Consider the following 12189-nt stretch of genomic DNA (forward strand, 5'->3'; position numbering starts at 1 on the left):
TTGGGTATTCCTACCTCCAAATTTGTTTGTGATGCCTTTGTGTCACCTTGCCTTATGCCCTGTCTTGTGTTCTTCCATGATTGGCTTTGGTTTAGTCAAATCTAAACCAATTCTTATAAAGCCTTCAACTAAATCCTTTCCTTCTTGAAGCATCTTGAGTTGGCTACTTCTAATAAGAGGTAGAGATTTGCTAAGATCTGATGTTTTGTCCAACATGTTGAAGGACTTCCTTCTTTCATCATCAAGTCTAATAATATCTAGTATTCTGCCCTCATACTTGGATCTATTAGTAATGAGTTTTAAATGTTTATTATTGGGATTTTTTGTATGACAATTGATTAGGAGTTTAACATCATTTATTTTTTTCAAAAACCATATCCAATCCAATAAGATTTCCTAGTGATCTACCAATCCTTTTTAAGATGTTAATGTGTTTTAATTCTAGAGGTGGTGAGTGAACTACAAACCAGGAAGGAATTGATAAATCTAAATCACTTTCATTACAGTTAGATATCTAATCAAAGAAATACACTGCATGACCTCTAAACATGCAATTAGAAACTTTAAGAAATTCCTTTTTCACTAATTCATCATAGCAATGGAGTGAAAGAATTCTATCAAAGAACATAGAGATACATACCTGAGCACGATAGAACTCTTCAAGCTAGTCGATCAATTTATGCAAATCAGTAATGGGGCCATTCCAATACGTGAAGAGCCCTACCTCTTGAAATTCTTCCCATTGCTCTTCTCTATATTGATTGCTTATGATGAGAACCGTGTCCTCTAGATCTACAAAAGGATGATGGGGGGATTGGGAGGGTCTAGGATTTAGATGGGGGTTTATGCTTACTCTGCGGTGCTGGGGTATGTATGTAGGGGATGAAAGTGAAGATGGATGGATCGATGGTTGAGAAGGAATCTATGGCTAATGAGGATGAGTGAAACCCTTGTGCCCTACTTAGTCGAGTTGAACACCGTGATCTTTTTATCTAGGGTTGAGACCAAGAATATTTTGGATGGCATTTCTTGGCTAAATCTTTTTGTCATGCTCTCCTTCTTCTCCATCTACATATCTGCCAATGGAGAAAAGTGATTTGAGGTGTCGACCCTTGCTACGCCAAAGTAACCATAGTCATTCTCCTTGCTATGGATTTGAGGATTATGTGGATTTTTTCTAGATAGTTTGAATGACAGGGGATGTCACAGGAAATTTTTTCCTGTATTGGTCCTCAAAGAGGGTTTGGAATGGTTCACTTGATTCTTGCGATTCACATTTTTTGCATGTCTTTTTCTGCTCGCCATTTTGATTTTTTTGAACTTATATTACATCATACCTCATATAAATCAAACTTCATTCTTTTCTTGATAGAAATTTTGAAAAAACTAGAAAATACTAATTGAAAAATTCGCACACACCAAACTTTATCAACTACAACCAAATAATATGCATTATATGTTATAGTTGAATTAATTTTTACATCACATTTAAAAAAATAAAATATTAATAAAATACTAAGAAAAAAATTCACTAATTATAAAATAAAATTTAGATAATATAACCTTATTAATTTGTAAGTTGATGAAAGTGCACATGTTATGGGCTTAATACTAGCCATTGAAAATGATTTTCCATGAGTTCATCCATACACCTTTTACTCCACATTTATCATGCACAATAGCTTTTTTAATGATATACCAAAAGGGATAATAAACCATAGTAGTGGTTCTATGGTCTAAATGATAATAATATTGTGTTGATGTTGCATCTCTCTCTCTCTCTCTCCCTCATGCATGCACATGTGTACGTGCACATGCACATGCACACGCACACACAAACAAAAATGCACACGCGCACGCGCACACACGTGCACACACACACACATGCACGCATGCATGCACGCACGCACATGCACATGCACGCACGTACAGATGCACGCATGTGCACATGCGCGCGCACACACACACACAATTGTTGCTTTATTTAAAAAGGTATTCTTGAGACGCATGTTTTCATACGCCATAGTTTCTAATGTGTTAGATATATTAGATCAATTTTCAAAATGAAATCTATAGAGGGTCCATAATTTTGTATAATTTTGTTATATCATTTGATGTAATTTATTTTTTATTTTATTTTTGTAGATACTCATATTTTCCTATATAAATTAAGATATGTGATAATTTTTAATTCAAATTTTCCTCAAAGTGGCAAAAAATTTAAGGTAAAATTTAGACATCCATGCAAATTTCAATTCATTTTTGACCCATTTTAGTGGAATAACATAATTCATTCAAACATATGCAAAATTGAGATCAATCAATAAAATAAAAGGTATCAATTTGTACATAATTACTCTAGAGTATTTTCATGTATGAATATTATAATCCTTGATAGTTTCAATCACCACAAATTGTTTTCTCTAGGAGGTTGACCTTTGATAACATGCCCTATGTGATGCAATATTCTCCTCTATATGCTTCAAAATGTTGTGTATCCTCAACAATTAAAAAAGAGATTAGAACTAGTAAAAATTTAAATATTTGATGTGCACATTTAGCCAAACCAAATATATATGTTTAGACACAATTCAAATCTACATATTTTATCCTATCATTACTTTGAAACAAACTAGAAAACACAAAACCATATACTATCTTAAAATAGATGGAATTCAATGGTACATCACTCATTTTATCTTTCAAAAACAAAATATCTAAAACCTCTTTAATATGAAAAAATTAATTATCATTTAATCTATGGATTCAAAAAAAAATTAATAGATAATGAACCAAAGTCTCGATCAGTTATGATTATTTGTTGAAATTATTTATTATTATGTGTTAAGTTTGAATATATTTGAACCTAGGACCTCCTACATGAGAGACTCACAATTTACAGATTACCATAGATTGATTTTTCATTACATAATTCTAAATTGTTTATTCCAAATTTTATTGAATTAAAATAAATCAAAAGTTTAAAAACACTTATTTTACTTTATAAATTATACTTTTTAAAAATTTAAATAAGAATTGTTTTGATTAGGTAAAAGCGGGTTTGAAGGGGACTCAAAACCCCAAACAAAAAGGAACCAAAGTAAGGAGTTGGTTTTATAGGGACAAGCAATCCAAATAGTCAAAGAAGAATTCAAAGGCTGGTTTTACATGTACCAACAACGAAGTCAAGTTTGTTTTACATGGACCAGCAACCAACAAATGTAAACAAAATAGCAATAACCAAAAGTTGACAAAGAACCTAGAAAAACTTAGATCGGTTCTTTAATAGCACTAGAAATGGTAGTACCTAAGACAACAACCTCCTTAAGAAAATCATGAGCATTCTTTAGAGGAATTTAGAGGTCAACTTTCTTAGTGCTTTGTCTAGTCTTTCTTCTTGGACTACCAACCAGCAATGGAGCTTGACTAGTCAAATTGGCTTCATCTAGAGAAGCATTCCCAATGGAGGCAACAATATCCAAGATGGCCAAAGTAACATCTTGCATACACATCTCACTATCCTTAATCAATTTTTTAAGGGAAACTTCATACTCCTGGAGTTTGGTTGGGTATTCCCAACTAGAAAATCCAGCTCCCCCTTCTTCTTACACTCCTCATCCAGCTTCACCTATAATAAAAGGAACTTTTCCTGCAAAGAAGAAAGAAACAAGTGAAATTTTTTGATTTCATTGTACATCCAGTTGTCCATATTCAACCCAATATTAGTTGTGTATTTAAATTTATTCAAATATTCCAAAACTTTATCATCACCCTTTAAGTCTTGGATATCCTTAAACAAGAATTGTTATAAATCTTATTCCAACTTTTTAACAAATTAAATATTGTTTAATTTATGAATTATGAAAAAGCATTAATTTATATGTTCTTAGAATTCTATTGCTTATTAATAGATTAAAAATCTCTCCACCAGTCATTTATTCGTATTCTTACAGCAATTATAAGCCTTTTACCACATATATTATATTCTCAAACTAAATAGAGTCAAATGCCTTATATTCTTGGAGTTTTCTCATCAAATCCCCCCAAAAATGGGTAATACCATGGATGGGCTTTCAACATCGTTTAAGTTAGGAGTACTGTAAATATCTGAACTTTTTATTATTGCGTAGATGCTCAGCAACATGAATGGACAATAATCACTGGACTGTCCTGTCGACACAACATATACTTTCACATTTTTATTATTTTCTAAACCACTTTAACATATTGAAAGAAATTTGTAAAGATTCTATAACAATAATAATATATATTTTTAAAACTACTTGATAGAATCTATTGCCTTGCAACATTAAAATCCTTGCACAGCTAAATGAATCGTTACAACATCACATATATTTATTTATGTTGGATATTAATGCTATAATTCAAAGTTGTATTGGGAAGACAATCAGCACGAAAAGTTTCAATATTCTGATTACGTAGCATAGTATTTCTACTTTTCATAATTTTGCTGGCCTGGAAAAAGCATTATGGCCCCCATGGTATCTCTACTAAAAGAACCTATGCTGTAGATTTTTGTTCAAAATTATTGCCTGTTATTTTCATGAGATGGGTTGTTTCCTTTATTGCTTCTTCTCCATCTATTGCACTCTTTGCTTTGCCATTCCCATGTTTTGGATTAGCAATCTTCCAATTGCATGTAGTCATAAAATCCCTATTGGTGATAAACATCCAAACATGCTCCCAAGCTCACCAGATGGATCTGAAAATAGGCGACCCTCAGACCACAACTGGGAACTTACCAACAATAAGGTCACATAAAGGGAGATTCTTCCAAGATCTAGCCTACTTGGGAAAACCTCTCTCAATATTGTGTCTAACAAGAACTTTCCAAGGACTATCACCCTCCATAGATTGAAAAATCCATTTGGTGGAAAGAGCTATACCTTGCAGCTTGAGATCTTTTAACCCTAGCCCCCCCAGGGACTTATTAGTATGGCACTAGTCCCATTTAACAACATGATACTTTCTAATGCCCTTGCCATCAAACCAAAGAAAATGTTCAATGGCCTGCTAAATCTCAAGAATTTGGTAATTATTGAACATCTAGGCAGAGGAGTAATAAATACTGTAAGAGGATAAAAGTTTTTGACAAACTTGAAATCTCCTAGCCAGAGATAATGATCTATTATACCATTTATTAAGTTTATTCTCAATCTTGGCCTTAACCCAAGCCCACATGTTCTTGAGAGAAGGATCAATAGAATAGGGGATACCAAGATACTTGACAATATTTTTGGGGCTGCCCTATTGAAACTTGTGCTAGAAGAACCAATTAGGAGGCTATTCAGCCCAACCCAAGCAAATAGACTTAGCCTAGGAGATCTTAGCACTCGAGATGGTACAAAATAAGTCCAATTTAATTTGTAGATTTTTAAGGTTGTTGTCAGAAAGTTCAATGAAGACAACAATGTCATCATCAAAGTGACTATTTAAAAGCTTTTCATTACTAGGCAGGAAAAGCCCTCTAACTTTTGGGTACAAAGTGTCATCTCTAAGGATAAAGTATAGAGCTTTGGCAGCAATAACAAAAAGAGCAAGAGCTAAAGGGTAGCCTTGCCTGATAGACTGACTAAGAGGGAAAACATCAGAAATAGAACCATTAATCTCAATTTGGGCACAAGCATCAGTGAGAAGAGTTTGAACAGCCATATAAAAGTATGGAGGAAAACCAAAAGATTTCAACATCATGATAATGAACTTCCACTCAACCCTATCATAAGCTTTCTCAAAGTCAAGGAGGAGCAAATCAGAGTTTTGATGAGAACATTTAGCTGAATCCATAGCTTCCCAAGCAGTAATAAGATTTTCCAAGATATATCTACCTTTAATGAAACTAGTTTGGGAACTACTAACAAACTTAGGGAGAATGTGAACCAATCTAAGGGCTAAAACTTTTGCTAAAATTTTATAAGAAACATCAAGGAGTGAAGTAGGCCTCCAATTTTTTATAAGAGTTTTGTCCCCTTCCTTGGGAAGGAGTTTAATGATACCTATATTGATCTTAGGGCTAAGAGAATCCACACTAATGGTTTCATTATAAAGATCAAACAAGTCCTTGCTGATCCAACTAAGGTTAGCCTTATAAAATTCAATAGAAATCCCATCCGGCCTAGGGGCCTTGTCATCCTTGAGAGCTATAATAGCCCCCTTCATCTCATCAATAGATATAGGGGTTGAAAAAAGCATAACATCTTTAGCATCTAATTTAGAAGGAATAAGAGGTCTGCACTTGGATCTAATTTCCTCAGCCTCCAAGGAGTCTTCAGATGAGAAAACCTTACTATAGTAATCAGAAAAAACCAAAGAAATACAAATAGGATTAGAGACTTCTTGATTATTAATAACAAGCTTGTCAATAGATTCTTTAATTTGTTTCTGCTTAAGAAAATTAAAGAAAAATTTAGACCCTTTATCACCATGCTGGATCCAATTAATCCTAAAATAGATTCTAGCTACATGAATTTTAGTCTATTGATGCTTGCTAAGGGCATCTTTAGCAGCAATAGTTTGGTTCAAAAGATCCGCATTGTAAGGGTCAGCCGGAACATTAAACTTAGCAATTTGAAGGTTAGAGCAGAGCAACTTTTTCATGAATCGATAGTCCTTGGAATACTTTTGGCCAATGGTTTGCAGGAAAGCTTTCCAAGCCAGGAGATTTTCCTTCCACTTGTCAATCATGAAAGAGTCCTTCATGTTAAAGAAGTTGATGTTCCTGATAAGTTGTAAGGCACATAGAACATCGTCATTGTGCAACAGCTTAGAATTCTGCAAGAAATTGGAAGAGGTAGGTTTATGATGAATAGGATCAGAATTAATGCTGAGATGGGTGAAAATAGGATGATGATCAGATAGGGTGGTGGTAGAAACCAAAACAATGTTACCATTACAATCAGGAAGAAAAGAAAAGAAGTCTTTATTGCCATAAAAGTGATTTAATCTGGAATAGATCCTAGACCGACCTTGCTAGAAATTGCACCAAGTGAGCCAAATTCTAGGATGAGATTCTTTAATGTTAGCTAGAGGGTCAAACAAATTTTTTGAGTTAATAAACTTAGACCAATGCAGATACTCATAATCCTTTCATCTGAATGGGTTGCCACCAATTTTATCCTTTTGGGACTCAATCATATTGAAGTCTCCTCCAAAAAGCCAAGGAATATTATGGAGAGCGGACAACCAATTCTAGAGGGAGATTCTATCCTTAGTATCATTAGGAGCATAAATAGAGAAAAAATCTATTTGTTTATTATTAATATTCATAGTAAACCAGACAGCCCTTTGACAGGGGAAACACCATTATCAGTTATGAGCTTTCCCCACTTAGGATTAACAAGGATAGCAATTCCACCTTTACCCCTAATATGGCTAGAGTAAAACTTAATGGATTCCTTCCAAATAAAATTAAGGCTAATAACTAGCATCAAACTAGAAGCTTTAATTTCTTGCATCATAAACAAATCAATTGAGTTAAAAGAATTTAAAACACGCTTAACAACATATTTTCTATCCAGGGACTTAAGGCCCCTAACATTCTAGGATAAGAAATTCATTGAGACACATTGCAAGGGGTTTGGAATGCATCAAAAATAGTCATGCTAGGACTAATATGAGCATCCCCAAGGTTCTTATTAGCAAAATTGTTTTTTGACCTTGGTGGCCTCCCACACATGTTGGTGGAAATGATGTCTAATTTAGAAGACTCATCAAGAACTGATGGCTCCATATCCATATTGAGATCAAAGAGAACTGAACTAAATCCAAGAATGACTTCAAAAATATAACCATCCTCAATTTCCTTAAACACCATTGGTGGAGCCTTTGGCGAGTTCAAGGTGGGTTTGATAGCTTCAATGGAAGAAGCAAGATGCTCAATTAAGACAACACTTAGCGAGGGATCTAATATGGGATGAGAATCTGGATTAACATAATTGGATTTAGGATTACCCAAAGCAGTCCCTCTCCTCTTTTTCCTGCTTCTAAAAGGAATAAATCCATCATCTAAATTAGGCCCTAACATAGACTCTGGAGGGGGAGATAAATTCAAGTTAAGAGTAGAGACAGCTTGGTTAAAATTTGAGGAAATAGGAGCCTTCATAGTGGGTTGACCATCAAATTTTGAAGCAACTAGGGGGTTGATGGAAAAGGGGACTTGGAAGGGGGATTATTTCTATTGGAAGACTTAGGAGAAGACTTATTAAGAATGGAACAATCTGTATGCCGATGACCCTCCTTCCTACATAGAAAACAAGCATTCAAGCCCCCTAAAATTTCAATAGGGCAAACAAAATCTTCATTAAGCACATTAATATTAATTTTAGAAGGAATTTCTTTGCTAGGAAGGAGTGATATAAGAACCCTAGCATCCATATGTGGGACTAATCTAACAATTTCGTCCATCCTAATAATTTTGCCTAAATTTTTTAGTAGCTATGGCAAAAAATGCCAAAGAAATGGTGGTATATTTTTCACAAGAATCCACTTGGCCACTGAGAGGGCCAAAACCTCCTCATGGATGGCCTCAAGGGTCCAAGCCAATGCTTGGAAGGACATCGACCCAACCATCCAATATTGCTTATTTAGAACCTCTTGTTGGGCTTCATGGTTAGCGAAAAAGATAACAAAAAGTCCCTTTTGAATTTGTCTGCAAAATGTTATGTGAAACCCTAATTTGGCATTTCATAAATTATGAAACCAATCATCCATAAACTTGCATGGAGGAAATTTTTCAATTTCAATAGTAGCAAAAAAGATAGCAGTGTCTTTAAGCCTAACTTTCTCTTTAGTAATTTTGGCAACCATCTCAGAATTAGGAATTAAAGAAAAATGAGATGAAGGAGTTAGAGGGCTCTTACCATCCTTGGTGACCTCATTACCATTAGGGCTAGCAAATAAAAACCTCCCATGTTCATGGATACCATCTACTGAGTTGGAAACCACCTTTGAGAAAGATTTAGCTTTGAAAGAATTGCTAGCGGTTGGTAGAGGAGATCCATTAATGTTGGCAGAAGCATTAGCCAAAGGAGGAGGTATGATGGGCTACTTGGAAGAAATAGCATCACCTGCAAGGGAGTTAGAATTAAATGGAGCGTTGGGTGAAGAAAATTCACCATCGATAGTCATATGTGTGGGGACACCTAGGTGTCCACGATTGTCGACCCCAAACTTATCCTTTGCCACCTTGCTAGTAGTGAGCAGGATCAACAACCTTTCGTGATAACTTTACTATTTTCCTTGGCCCTACTAATTTTGGCACTATAGCAAAATCCCTGCGAAATCTTATCACATAACCTACAGATTTTCTTCATGGTGCAAAGGCAAATTGACTTTTGTGGTTTGCATATATTTGCTCAACACTGCTCAGTTCACAAATTTTTTCTGCTTCGCCTAAGACAATTAGGGTTTTCGCTACTTAGTTTGCATATTTCACTGCTCAGCCAAAACTTAGGTTTTAGATTAAGATCTTAAACTTAATTAAATGTATGGGTTAGGGCCAAATATGGTTTATAAGGGGTTAGGGTTATCTTATCATTAAATTTAACTTTTTGTTCAATTAGGTTTAGGAATATGATTTGAATTTATTTCAAGATTGTAGTAATTTTTTTAATTTATTATAATTTGATTTTCTTGAGGGGTGGGATAGGGTTAGGATTCATTCTTGTTTAGTGTTTTATTCAATTTAAGATTATCACAAGTCAATTAGATGCAAAGGTAAATATGTTTATCATTAGCATTTAGCTTCAAATAGATTTTAAGTTTTATATTTAAATAACTAATCATAAGGTTATTGTATAATCAAGCATCACATTTGGGATCTCATTGGTTTTTTCATGGTTACCCATTAATAGGGTTTGGTCTTCATTTTGATAATGACTCAAATCTATGTAAGTGCTCAATAGTAATTGATATATTGATATTATTCTTTTAGTTTTATTGGGTTAATCATTATTTAAAATGAATAAATGTTTATTTTTGTTGCATTTTAGATCTATAGTTCAATATGATTATATAACGAATTTGACTAAAGGTTAAAAATAAATTCAAGTTAATATTCATTCAGTTATGGTTTAATATGGTACTATTATATTTAGCTTAAAGTTTTTGTTGATTGTAATAATCAATTATGAGTAAGGATAGACCTAAGTTTACATTAGTGCTTTAAGCCAATTTCATTTAATAGTAAAATTTAATGTGGGAAAATGTGATGATAGATGGTCAAATTGTTGCACAGAGAAAGGTTAGTTTTAGGTGTCATATTTAATTTCTTTTACACATAAATATTTGATTTAATTTCATGTTTGATTTTATTTTTGTTTATTATTATTGCTAGAAATTATTATAGATAGGATTGGTTGAAGTTTTATTGCAAAAAGACTCTCTCTCTCTCTCTCTCTATATATATATATATATATATATAATTTTTTCATATTTACATTCTATCTCTCTTTATTCCTTCTTTCACATTCTGATTCTCTTATGTCAATTTTACTAAGGCTTTTAGTTCTATTCAGTATATGACTACAATTCAATTAATATAGTGTTAAAGTTTATAGTAAGGTTTAAAGCTCCAATTAGTTGCAAGGGTAAATATGGTTTTTGGTTATTGTATAATTTTTCTCAAGCATAACATTTAGGATCTCATTGGTTTTTTCAGGGTTACTCATGATCTTTTTTTTGATAATGATTCAATTTTGTGTAAGTGATCAATAGTAATTTTGTCTACTACCATGGTTTTACGTTCAAATGACTCTTCAAGTTTGTTCAATATTGGCAATGATTTAGTTGAAAATTGGGTCTTTAATTATTGTGCAAAGCTTAAGCTTTTATATATTATAGTTTCTTTTAACCATTATATTAAATCATCATGAAATATCAACTTTCCTTTATATATGTTATAGAATATATATAATCAAGTAGAAGTGGTACAAAATAATAACAAAATTATTTAGTATAAATTTTCATGTCCAATAATTTATTTCTATTAAATATTTGAATCGATTTTAAGAAAAGAATAATCATACAATGTGGTGAGAAGCTTGTGGTTACATTGTTGTTACCATGAATATCATATTGCAAATAGAATATTAACAATTTGGATTCCAATTTGTTTTTTTATGTCTATAGGGATAGGGTTTAGGGTCTTTAAATGTTTTTTCATATTATTGTTTGATTTAATTTTATATTTGAGTTTTTTTTTTAATAGTATTATTGCTATAAATTATTAAGATAGGATTGAGGTCCAATATGGTTTTCTTTCAAGAGAGATATGTTTTGGTTTTCTGCCTAAGAGTAGCTCGTTCAATTTGGTTTAGTGTTGGCTCTCTCTTTCTAACAAACACACATATGTATCCCCCTAAATAATATCATTCACTCTCTCAAATTCCTCCTCATATCATCTAATCCCCCAATTTACCACCTCTCTCTCTCTCTCTCTCTCTCTCTCTCTCTCTCTCTCTCTCTCTCCTCTCTCTCTCTCTCTCTCTCTCTCTTTCTCTCTCTCTCATTAATCTATAATATTTTATTGCCTACCTTCTCTTTCCATATCTGCCTTATTCAACTTATTTCTCTACCTCAAATCTCTCACCTTGCCTACATTGTCTCTTATCCACCCCCTATAATTAATCTATCTATTTCTATATCTCCCTCTCCCTCTCCCTCCGTAATTTAACCATATATTTACCATCTCTCACTTTAATAAACACACATCTATGTCCATATAATTATTCTCTTTTATATAATTATCCCCATCCTTTTATATATTTGTCTCTTTGTGTGTGTGTGTGTGTGTTCTTTCATCATATTATCCTTCTATTTTCCTTCTACCTCTATTTCATTAATTTCATCCTCTTCTCTTCTCTCACACTCTCTCTCACATGTCCTTTTCTAGTCTCACATGTCCCTTGCCTACCACCTTTCTCTCTTCCTCACTCTATAGTGTAATCCTATTAAACTATTTCTACTTCAAAATCTCTCTCTCTCTCTCTCTCTCTCTCTCTCTCTATCTCTCTCTCTCTCTCTCTCTCTCTCTCTCACACACACACACACACACACACACACTTTATCCACTACCTACTATTGCCACATTTTCTCCCTATTTACCTTATTAAACTACCTCATGACTCTCACCTTGTCCCCACTCTATCTTAGCTACCCAGTATAATGACTTAC

This window comes from Cupressus sempervirens, chromosome 6, assembly GCF_028749045.1.
Source record: "Cupressus sempervirens isolate cs-2001-9-10 chromosome 6, ASM2874904v1, whole genome shotgun sequence".
NCBI lineage: Eukaryota > Viridiplantae > Streptophyta > Pinopsida > Cupressales > Cupressaceae > Cupressus > Cupressus sempervirens.